The sequence below is a fragment of the Morone saxatilis genome, unplaced genomic scaffold (genome assembly GCF_004916995.1).
Source record: "Morone saxatilis isolate NCDOM2014 unplaced genomic scaffold, NCSU_SB_2.0 Contig19, whole genome shotgun sequence".
Lineage (NCBI taxonomy): Eukaryota > Metazoa > Chordata > Actinopteri > Moronidae > Morone > Morone saxatilis.
The window spans coordinates 17,214,867-17,226,270 of NW_023339751.1; the positions used below are offsets into that span (position 1 = coordinate 17,214,867).

General features: G+C 36.9%; 1 long non-coding RNA gene across 1 annotated transcript in view; it reads left to right on the forward strand.

Annotated features, from left to right (window-relative positions):
- Positions 1-11,107, forward strand: part of LOC118329312 — a 20,385-nt gene extending 9,278 nt beyond the window's left edge. The window contains exon 3 of the long non-coding RNA XR_004796783.1: positions 7,880-11,107. This is a non-coding gene — a long non-coding RNA (uncharacterized LOC118329312). The remainder of the gene's footprint in view (positions 1-7,879) is intronic.
- The last annotated feature ends 297 nt before the right edge of the window (positions 11,108-11,404 follow it).

The window sequence follows — 11,404 nt, forward strand, 5'->3', positions numbered from 1 at the left end:
AAGCGACTTGTGTGTTTAACTAAAGCATCTCACGTTTTACTGTCACTTTGTTGGAACATTCGCAATGACGACATGTCAAATGTGAGAGGATAATTGGTACATTTTAAATGTTGTCTTACTCAGGCTCTCGCCAATTATGGTTTTACTGCTGGCATGAATGTGATCAGTTATTGCTTTCAGATAAAAAACGTTATCACTCCAAAATGCTGACTTTTCAGAAAATAAAAGTCTTTTGTCAGCCTAGTTATATGATTACATGTTTGAGTTGCAGAGAAAACAAATGAGTGATATTTCTCATGCAGTAATCAAAGTAAAATCTACATCTCCAATGAGGATTTTATCGTAATAATAGCCTGTTGGTATGAAGTGTGAAATATTTGGAGGTTTTGCATAATACATGTTACAAATTTGTTTTGTCAGTTAATTGGGAGGAATTGTTGTTTTTACAGACATTGTTAGAACCAGGCTACCTGTTTCCAGCTTTTATGCTAAGCTAACTGGCTGCTGGCCCTAGTTACATATTCACCACACAGACAAGAGTTGGAATTGAACTTTTTTTAGCAAGTAATCAAACATGTCAAATGGTTATTCCTTTAAGTGACAGGACTGCTGGTGAGAATTGCTCTTGCCAGTGTGTTTGACAGCATCTTGCATTTTTTTTTTGGTACAGGGTGCAGTTTGGTGAGGGTATGGCTTTCTTTTATGTGATGTGTGAGAAGTGAAATATGTATGAAATCTAGATCAATTTATAACCTGGTCATCGGGGTTCATGGAAGGTAGTTTTATGTTATGCCAATGGGTTTCCAACTAGGACAGAACTGCCCTCCACAGCACAGTCAGTACACTGAGTTGGGGCTTTACCAAAATAGAGTATACTGCAGAGACGAGTACTCTGGGATTGGTCAGTGGTGAGATTTTTATTCTTTAACTTGAAAACGGAAAACAGACCTGTGAAGCTTTTGTCTGACAGAGACATCATTTCATTTAATTAGTAACTGAACCTCTCCTTCCATGTGGGTGTATGAGAGCCTGTGTGAATCTGTGTGTTAACTCAGTGGAAACTGAAAGTGCAACATGTTTCCAGTCATCTTCCATGTGCTCTGTCCGGACACGGCCACTTGGCCAAACACACGCACACACACAGCAAAAAGAAAGCAGGATGTAAATTTTCCCTCTTAAAAGTCTTGTGGGGCAAAAGAGGGCCTCTATTCCCTAACTTGTTTGAACAGCTTGTATGTTTGGTGTGTGTGTGTGTGTGTGTGTGTGTGTGTGTGTGTGTGTGTGTGTGTGTGTGTGTGCGAGTGCGAGCAGATCACAATTTGTGGTCAAATGTCCCACCTCTCTCATTTTGGTCTCAGGCTCAGCCATTTTATCTCCACATCCATCTCTCCAGTCAGCAAATGAGCCCCTTCTCCCATGAAACGTAGAATAAAGAGCAGATTAAATGAGAGTCCAATGGAAAGTAAATCACTCACTCTGGCTCCCAATACTTACATGTACAATAAGTCTTTTTTTTTTTCCACTGCAGACACTTTGATGTGTTATAGCAGGGAGAGCACAGGTGTTACTAATAACATTAACAATGGCTCTTTTATTTTCAATTGACAGTGTGATCCTGAAACTGAAGCAGCTAAATGGAATTTAGCCGTCATTAATTTGATTATTTACACCTGTGTTTTTCCTGCTCTGACATGTCAAAATGTCGTCTGTAAATTGGGCCTATGAAAGAATCATAGGTTGCTGCGTGCAACTAGTGGGAGGCTTAGGATATCCTAACAAAGTAAAATTGTGTGATGCATATATATGATGTAAAGCTATCAAATGTATATATATATATATTGAACATATCTGTCTAAACAAATGCTAAAACTGTCTCAATATCTCTTAAAATGAACCCAGACAGTATCACTGAGGTCAACATTTCCAGTGCCTCCTTCCACAACTCTTCTTACATTTGAATCACAGACTCTAAAGATAGAGAAAATGTGAACCTACCCTTAAACCAAAGACAATGCAAGAGAATCTAAATCCCCCTGCACTATTTTTTTTCTCCCCATACTGGTAGACACGTGGGGCAGGTATGAGACAGATAACTCAGTCTTGAACCTTTTGAAACTACCAACAAAATGTAAAATATAGAGCTTCTAAGCAATCAGGAGAACTGCAAGGCAACAGCAGAGAAACAAAAACAATACACGCACAATGCAAACAGGCTTTTTAACATGAGTTTCTGTTTTCAAACCTTTGATGAACAAACCACGTTAAATGTTCTGTGTGGTTTCCCTGTGCTATTGTAGGTGACTTCTTCATTTGATCACAAAGAATCAGCAGTTTTAAATGTTGTTTTGTTTTTTGGTTGTCATCACTGTAGGTCCCACATGTTGCAGACTGCATTCAAACGGGCTTCGGTGAGCTCTGACAACCAAGCAGGGTGTTGGCATTATCGTAAATTAGTCATACAGTAGTATGATATTAATATTTAATAGTAACTTCTTTGTAAACAAAGCACAAATTCACATTTGTTTCTGCTTTTATCCTTTATAGTCAGATCTTTGTGAAGAAATATCAAGACATTCAACCTTAATATATTATTGTGAGACAAGACTCACTCTTGCCAGACTCGCCAGACTTTCTCTATTGGCTTGGTCAAGTGTTAAATAATTATTTTAACTTTACCTTCATTTCTTTTTGCAATTTAACTAATGACATGTTTTTTTTATGTATACATAAATAGACCATATGGTTGGCAATACTGGAGTAAAGTTAAATATTTTATAAATAATCTAGTGTCATTGTAGTGTTAAATTCACCTCCCAGGAGGTCACTTAATAAAAGCTTATTTTAATAGCTGCATGTTTTAAAGTCACATAAGCCAATATCTTTATAAATTGGATACTGTACTGTGAAAAAGAGGATTGTCAGGACGATGACTTATCCGCTGCGCTAGTCTTTCGTCTTCACCCTTGATCTCCAGCCAATACATACAGCTGGTGTTAAGTACTCTTAGACCTTCACGCTGATGCAGGTTTCCACTTCATCAAAATGAACGACAAGATAAAACACACCCTCATACATCAAACTGGTTAATCCCCTTTCACCAGTAATGAATAGACGTCCCACTGACCCATGGCGTGACCCCTGATCTTCAACCTAATTACAATTTGTATTCACGCTTGCTTGCTGCATAGAGTAAGTGAGCGTCAGATAAAAGCTGTGGTTGCAGAAATATGTAATAATCCTGGAGATTGAAATGGCTAATTAGCTAACAGATAGATTTATGTTGCTAGGTTACCTTTTATCAGTTAGTAGCAAGGATCTGGGCTTTACTGTATAGTATTTGCCGTTTTACAAAGCTTTATTCTAAATATTGTCACCGCCTCATGCATCAATTCTCCCAAACTGGAATAACAAGAGGGTTTTATTCCTGGGTTTCTTTTCATTTTGCCAATGAAAATGCAGCACTGAAAAATATAAATTGCACAATACTGTTACAGTATGTGCAACAGCATCTTTAAAATTATAATTTGTAACAATTTAATGGGAATACTTTTGGTTGGTCACTTTACTTAAGGGTTTACAAATTTCACACATCTGTCAACTCGTTTTTGTCTTGTTTAAAACTTAAACCGTAGAGAAATTATGCTCTGGCATATTAAGACCTATCGGGACATCTACATTTTCCATTAATAGTTTTTTTTTAAAACTAATTTCTCTTTTTGAATCCACTTCTACATGAAGGTCAGTCAAAGCTGAGATGTTGCTTTTAAATATTTAAACATAAGTGTTTGCAAGCTTTTAAAGCATCCTGTCACTTCCTTTTCAATAAATGTAGTTTAAAGCTGCCCTGAGAGAGAGCTAAATGCAGCAGGCAGGGAAGACAAAGCACTGAGTCATCTATCAGACTGGTTAATCCTGTCCCTTCAGTAAATTATTCATCATAGTTATATGTCTTTGTCCTGAGTGAAAAAGATCACTGGAGTGAATGGGCACCCATACTTAATCCCTGCTGTGTAAAGACGGTCATACAGTTGTTTACTTTTAAAGAGAAGCTGATTGTGGTTATGGGCCAACTCAAATGCTGCTCCAAGTGTTTCTCTTCAAAACAGTTTGAGCTTTGGGGCATTTGTATTTATTAAAAATCAGTGGTGGTATTTTGGAATTGATCTATTTTCATGTCCTGAGAATCTGACTTAGTTCAGAGACACGGTTGTTGACTGTAATATCTGATACTTGTACTGAAATTGACAGAAAGCCAGTAAGCCACTCAGAGTGGAATTGAAACATCTTTTCACAGCTATATACTGAGTCTGAAACTAAGTGGTACTCCACTTAAAAAGGCCAACAGACTAATTTATCTCCTCAGCTCTTAACAGAATGATTAACAGCGTCACCAAAGCTGAGAAATTTGTCCGGCCTACGGTCGGTGTAATGGCTACGGGGCGAGGAAGGAGACTGGGTTATAAATGGAAGACTGTAATTTATCTTTTCTGTTCTTCTTTGAGGTCTTTAATCATAGCGTCCACCTATGGGACCTTGAGAAATTCATCCTCAGAAGAGCCTGTCGGTTAGTAGATAACTAGAGAGATTTGTCTTAATAAAGATGGGTGGGTGTATGTATAACATGCATTTACATAAGATAGCTCTGTTTCTGGAGATTTTAATTGTGTCTACCACAAACAACAGCTAACATTTATGCGTGTATAATCATCTTATCAAGTCATTTTTGTAAAATAAATGAATCTTCAAAGAAGGCAAATCAGTGCTATTAAAAACAGATATAACAAAATGATCTTAGATTGTATTACTATTTGAGAAAACATGAAACAATAAATTACAAAGATTACTTGATTAGAACAACATTTAGCAGCGCACTTTAACAGACTGGAATAACAATATTTATATACTTTATATACCAAATCATAAATGAAATAAGAAAGAAAAGAAAGAAAGAAAGAAAGAAAGAAGGAAGACGGTTAACATAATTAAACATGTTGTGCTAACCACAACAATAAAATATGCATTTAAAACACTGTAGCCTTTGCAGGAGAGTACATACTGTACAGTGCTTCTATATATCTTTAGTTGATTTAAAAGGACTGTTTATAATAAAATAAACACCACACATGATGAGGGGGATATTCTGTCACCAGATTAATGCAAAAAGAAAACATATATGCCGTGTCACTGACAATCAAAGCATCTCACTTTTGTTGTTTCACAGTACAGTCCGTGTAAGCTTTCCTAAACATCATCTGCTATAAAGCCTTAAGTGTAAATGTCTGCAAACTGCTTTCTGCCTCATCTTTTCCAGTGATGCACAAAGCTGTGGGGAGAAGGTCCTATTGTCTGTTGTAAAGCCAAAAGTGTGCGTGTGCTTTTATTCTACCAGGGAGGCAACGCTTTAAAGTTGCAGACGGGGTGCATCATGACTAAACAAAGCGTGGTCAAATCAAAGTGACCCCAATTATTAGACGTTGTAAATCATGTTTATTTAAGCTACGGTTTTAAGGAATTTCCCCTGATGTTTTATTTGAAGTTTAGTTTAGCAAGTCCAAAGTGAATAGATGAAAAACAATTTATTAAAAACTAAATAAAGATAAAGATTTGGCATGACAGAACATTTGCATTTTCTTCAGGCTCTGCTGTATATTTACAGATATATACAATAACTCCTGTGGTTGCTAATCGGCTAACAGAAGGGGCTCTGCCTTTTTGATGTTCTAACAATGAAAATGAGGAAGATTAAAACCATTAAACTCAAATGTGCCTGCACCATTGTTTTGCGCAGTTGTTCTATCAATACACAAGTCTGTGGTGCAGACTGTGTGTTGATGTTATGTCATCCATTTCCTCTGCAGAGAGTGTACAGTATCTGTACAGGTGACAGAGGCAAACGCTCTCACTCATACATTCACGTCTGTGCTGTAGAGGTCATGTAAGGCCAGGGATTGTGTTGCTTCTGTGCATTTCTTTTTATACATTTAGACTGATAGATAAAGTTTAATGTGCTACAAAGAGGCTGAGCATGTAGCCTCAGATACAGGGGCTTAATAGTGAGACTGAATGGTCAGGATAAAGCTGCCAGGTTTTTAAACACTGATTTTTACTCACTACAGAAAACTAAATGGAGCTTTTCTCTGCATGCTAGGTACATTTTAAGGTCTATTTAAGGTCTGTCTATTTGTTGTTGTCAATCAACTGTTTTATTTTAGCTCTGGCTCGGAGCCACGGACACTGTTTAAACATGTAAATATATGCAACTGCATATTATTTTACTCTTTGGCTCATTTACAGTTTTTTGTTCCCTGTAAAATAAACTGAGTTCCCCTAGGAACTATGCAATAGTTCGCATAATAAATATGCAGAGATAAAGTGCATATTGATCAATGAAGAATGCCACACTATAACAGTATAACATGGTAGTTTGGAAAAAGGACTAGTTGTTGTTGTTTTTTTGTTTTTTTTTTACTTTTGAGCCTAAACATAATTTCTGTTATAGCTGAGCCTCCGTCTGTTACCAAAATGTTGAAGGAAAAAGAAATAAAATTCTGGTTTAATAAGAGCTGGAAGATCATCTCTGGATTGTTACTTAGTGTGTATTTTTAGTCAAAATCATAGCCCGACATTTCCTTTGTTTTCGTCGATGAGCCTTGTAGTGTGCGTGTGTGTGTCATGTCAACAGACTGATCCAGAAAGTCTGGAATTAAAGCAGGAAGCTACAATGACGCTGGACGTTGTACACAGATGTTTATTAAAAGAGAGTGTTGTAGTAAAGAAATCACATATTTACATTTGCCAAGTTGCTTTTTGTCTAGACGTGCATTTATGTTTGTAAAGGCAGTAATTATGAAAGTGCGTTTTTACTATAATTAGATAAAGTTAAAGTCTCCTAAAACTTGAGGACTTCACAGGGGACACATGACAACACGATGTGCTAAAGGGACAGTTAAGACTGATATATTATTGATATTATTATTACAGATATATAGTTTGATACTTGTTTGTACCAGAAAAACAATGCTGGTAGGTTGGTAAGGCATAGTTTAGTAAATAATGGAGTTTAAGAAGGAATATTATTCACTTTTATTTACTAATTTATAATATGATTTTATAATTCCTAAATTAATCTGAACTCTTTTGTCACTCTAAGCACAAATTAATGTTTTAGCTTGTTTCTTCATTTTATGTTTTGTCTAAATTGTCAGTCTGAAAAAAACATCATAAGAAAGACAGTACAACATGTTTGATAGAAATAACTATGTCAACCACAGCTCATCAAACCTCAAATACCAGTTAAGAGCTTCAGTCATTCAAAGAAGAACAATCCCAAGTGTTACCAGAAGGGAACTGAGGGAAAATGTGTAAAATTGATAAACCACTCCAGATTTTGATACATCTGCTTGTTATGAGTCGTTGGTGCCAGTAGCCATTATAGCATTACCTCCAACAAGTAATTGCTTAATGTCATTAACAATATGCACCCTGCACTGTTTATATACTATTACTGGCTGTTATAATACCTGATTATAAAACGTGGACAATCTGAGGAACCTTGATAAATTGAAGTCTAGGTTGTCTTTAGGGAGTTGAAATGTCTTTCCTTCTCTGCAGGTCTGCAAAATGCAATTTTTTTTATTTGTGGGCAATAAAAGCTGATAGTTTATTGTGTTGCATTGTGTGCCGTTCCAGCCTGTTATTTTTAATTTGCTCACAGAAGGCCTATAATGCACTTAATGATGCCCTCTACTACCTGAGCACCAATTAATGCAATGTGTCACCATACGTTTTTATATTCTGTATGTTATTTTCCTACATTTACGGTCATTCCCCATGTTTTCGGTGGTCTTCCTAACAATGTTTTTCTCTTGTTCTGTTCCAGTTCAGATGTTGCTGAGTCAGTTTTGGGGTCATGACATCATCATCATAAGATGGGGAAGCTGGTGAGCGGTGACCACAGGCAGCGACAGAAGAGGTGGTGCCTGTTCGTCGTGGTTTGCAGCTGCTGGTTCTTGGCAAAAAAAAATTGTGCTGTGGAGTTGCCTCAGGGAATAATTTGCTCAAATGTTGAAAGGAAGAACAAATTCAAGAGGTTTTAAAAAAGGCAGTAAGTAAGATTTATATTGTCGCATTGCACCAGATGACCATAAAACACCTGCAGGAGGTTGATAGCATTGTTAATTGTCCAGGTGCTGAGGTTTTCTGGCTTTCCAAACTGTCTTTCCGGCTTGTGGGCTGTTTTGGAGCAAAATTTCCACACCCAGAGTGAAGTCATGCTGATGTTGAAATGCCAGCTGGTTATGAACACACAAAGATGACTTACCCTCTGGAGTCCTGAGTATTTTATATTTACAGTAACACAACTTAATTTATATTTCACATAGAGGTGAGCTGAGAAAAACTGTAGAAAGTGCCAGTGTCGGCTTTCACAAAGTACTTCAATTATCTCTGCAGACGGTAATACATATTTTAAAAAGGAAATATTTTAAAACACTGAATTATTAATACTTTCAGTAATTTACAGGCATGCATTGTAATTTGACAGACTGTACCATAGTTGTATTTCTTCTACTTTTATACATAGTGAAACAATATTGTTCTTTACAACCTACAATGAATAAAAGATTTTTTTCTTTGTAATTTAGGTTCTTGGTAAAACGATTAGACAATGTTGCCAACTTTGACCGCAAGGACAGTTTAAAAAGTTCTAAAAAAAAAAAAAAAGACAAAAATGAATGCATAAATGTAATTTTACCCTGCAGCAAATATGATTTGACATCTGATCTGGCAAATCTTGAATAACAACGGTGTGAGCTTACAGGTGTTCTTCTATTGTTCTATCACAAAGCCTAATTTCTCTGTCAAGTTGTGTGGTTTAAAGCTAATCATTAGTCTTTTTTTACTTTATTTACACAGGTACATTTTTTGACCTTCAAATAACACTAATGAAAATTCTGCATAAACACCAGTGAAGCGCCCTTTGGCCTGAATGACTGAATGAATTTGTTCTTCCTCTTTGTCTGTGTAGATAAAGCACATTTCCTGTATGTCAATAATCAAAGTAATTATATCAACTTAAAAAAAAAACGTTAACTTGCAATTCTGTTAAATCGTCTTGTTTTCATTTTATAATGTAAGGCCATGAAATACACTCAGCACATTGATGACTAGCAGTACTTCATGTGTCTGTGGCATACAGGAACACACACCAATGACCTGTCTGTTAATAACTGTCACAAAATTGAGGGCTGCAACTAACAATTATGTTCATTGTCCATTAATCATTTGTTAATTGAATGTATGAATATATTGAAGTTTACCATCAGAAAGCACAACTTGACGTGATCAGATGTATTGATTTGTTTGGCCAACAGTCCAAAACTCAAAAGATGTTTGCTATCACAGGAGACAAATAAAAGCAGAAAACCCTCACAGCATAGAAGTTGGAACTAGTGAATGTTTGGCAATTGCAGATTTTTTTTGTCCATCAGCTTCCTCCAAGGACAGTTAATGCACTTAACCAAGCAACATTAAAACAAATATAATTTTAAGTATTTTCATATACACCCTCATATAGCATAGCTTTCATTTAATGTTCTTCACAGAAAAAAAATAACTGAATTGATTTTATGTGAAGAACTGGGACTATAGGTTTCATGGTTGATCAATAAAGCGTTGATCATTAAATTTCTGGCTGAGTGTGACTGCTGTGTAACACTGCAGTGTTTATAAACTATTAACAGGTCATAATTTATGGGTTGAGTGAGTTTCATGACCCTCAGGGTGTAAAGCCACATTGTTAAATTTTCGAAATGTGGTTATCAGTGAGAACACGAATCATTCCTGTGAGATTTACTTTTCCCAAACACATTTTTCCCCTCCTAGGAATAGTGATTTTATGTTTGTCCTGAGATGAACCGAATTTTCTGTCTGACAAAAAACTGGTTTCCAGGATCAAAAGAATGACATCAAGGTTGTTTTTTTTTGCGTTTTGTGTAGATCGATGCTCTGTCTGCAGCACAGTTAATCCTTTCAACAGAGTGAGAGAAAATGTATGAAGCAGCACACCACATTTTGGCTTCAGTGGTCACTGAGACCATGCAGATTTTAACCTTTACTATCCACATAAAGCACAGAAAACATCCTAACCAATAATGACACATTTTTTTCACCTTTTATTTATTCAGAGGAGTTTTACTGAGAGCGGGAACGCCATGATCACATTCACACAGTTACATATTCACACCTGGAAGCCGCCCAGTACAACCGCAGTCTGATCCACTGGCCACGGAGCAGCTCCACTGGAGCCGTTGGGCTTAAGGGCCTTGCTCAGGGGCACCACAGTGGTGGTAATGTTCAATCAATCGATTAAACTGACACTCTTCCAGTCACAAGCTCACTTCTCATCACCCACCACTACCCATTTTTTTGGTCAGGTGATCTATTCGAGAGACTTCTTGTAAACAATACAAGTCACCTTGAAATGGTGAACTTGTTTATCAGACTTGAACAAGTCCAGTAATTTAGCTGTTTTTGTTTTAGCACTCCCACATGGACAACACACCAGACCTAATGTGCATTAATGTGAACATGACCTGAGGCAGAAAGGAAGGGAAGACATGAGGACAAACAATACTGATGGAGATCAGGCTCTGTACAGTTACAACATTTGGTGGACTGCAGTGCAAGTGACCCTTCTAGGACAGAACGACCTGGCCACTAGCCTTCAGATCATTAGAGTCTGAGATTTAAGAGCTTGTCTGTGTTCTTTTTAAGACATTGTTGTGTTATCACCAAATCTCAAAGGTAGAAGCCTGAAAAAAGACAGAGAAGAGATCGAGAGTGCAAGAAAAAAGGAAGAAAGGCAGACCGTGGGAACTAGAGAGAGAGGGACAAAGAGAGAACAGGAAAGAGCGTGTGTGAAAGAGAGCAAGATGGAGAGAGTCAGGGAGAGAGAGAGAGAAAGAGGAGGGGAGATATATTTGTCTGCCTATAAAGCTCAGCATGCTTCTCGTTTTTGATTTCAGAGCTTGCCGTGTAAAGTTTAGCAGAAGTGAATCCTGATTGTAAGAAATGATGACAATACACCAATAAAACATCTCAAACCGAGGAAGCTGTCTGTTGTTGGTATGTTTGAAGGAGAACAACGAAACTACAGTTCACGTTTCTGCAAAGAACATTTTGTTTGTTTTGACTGGACTGGTGAGAATAGTTCAAAACTGTGGTGTGAACTGAAAATTGGTTATCTATATTATACGTGATATTTATGTCATGTGAGTAATTGACACAAATTTACTTGATTCATCTTTTGCATGTGACAGTCATTTCTTCCATTAGTCAGGACGTGTGGCTCCCCTTATGATAGCAGTGTTGAATGAAGTGCAGCTGTAGTTTCCACTGATGTTCA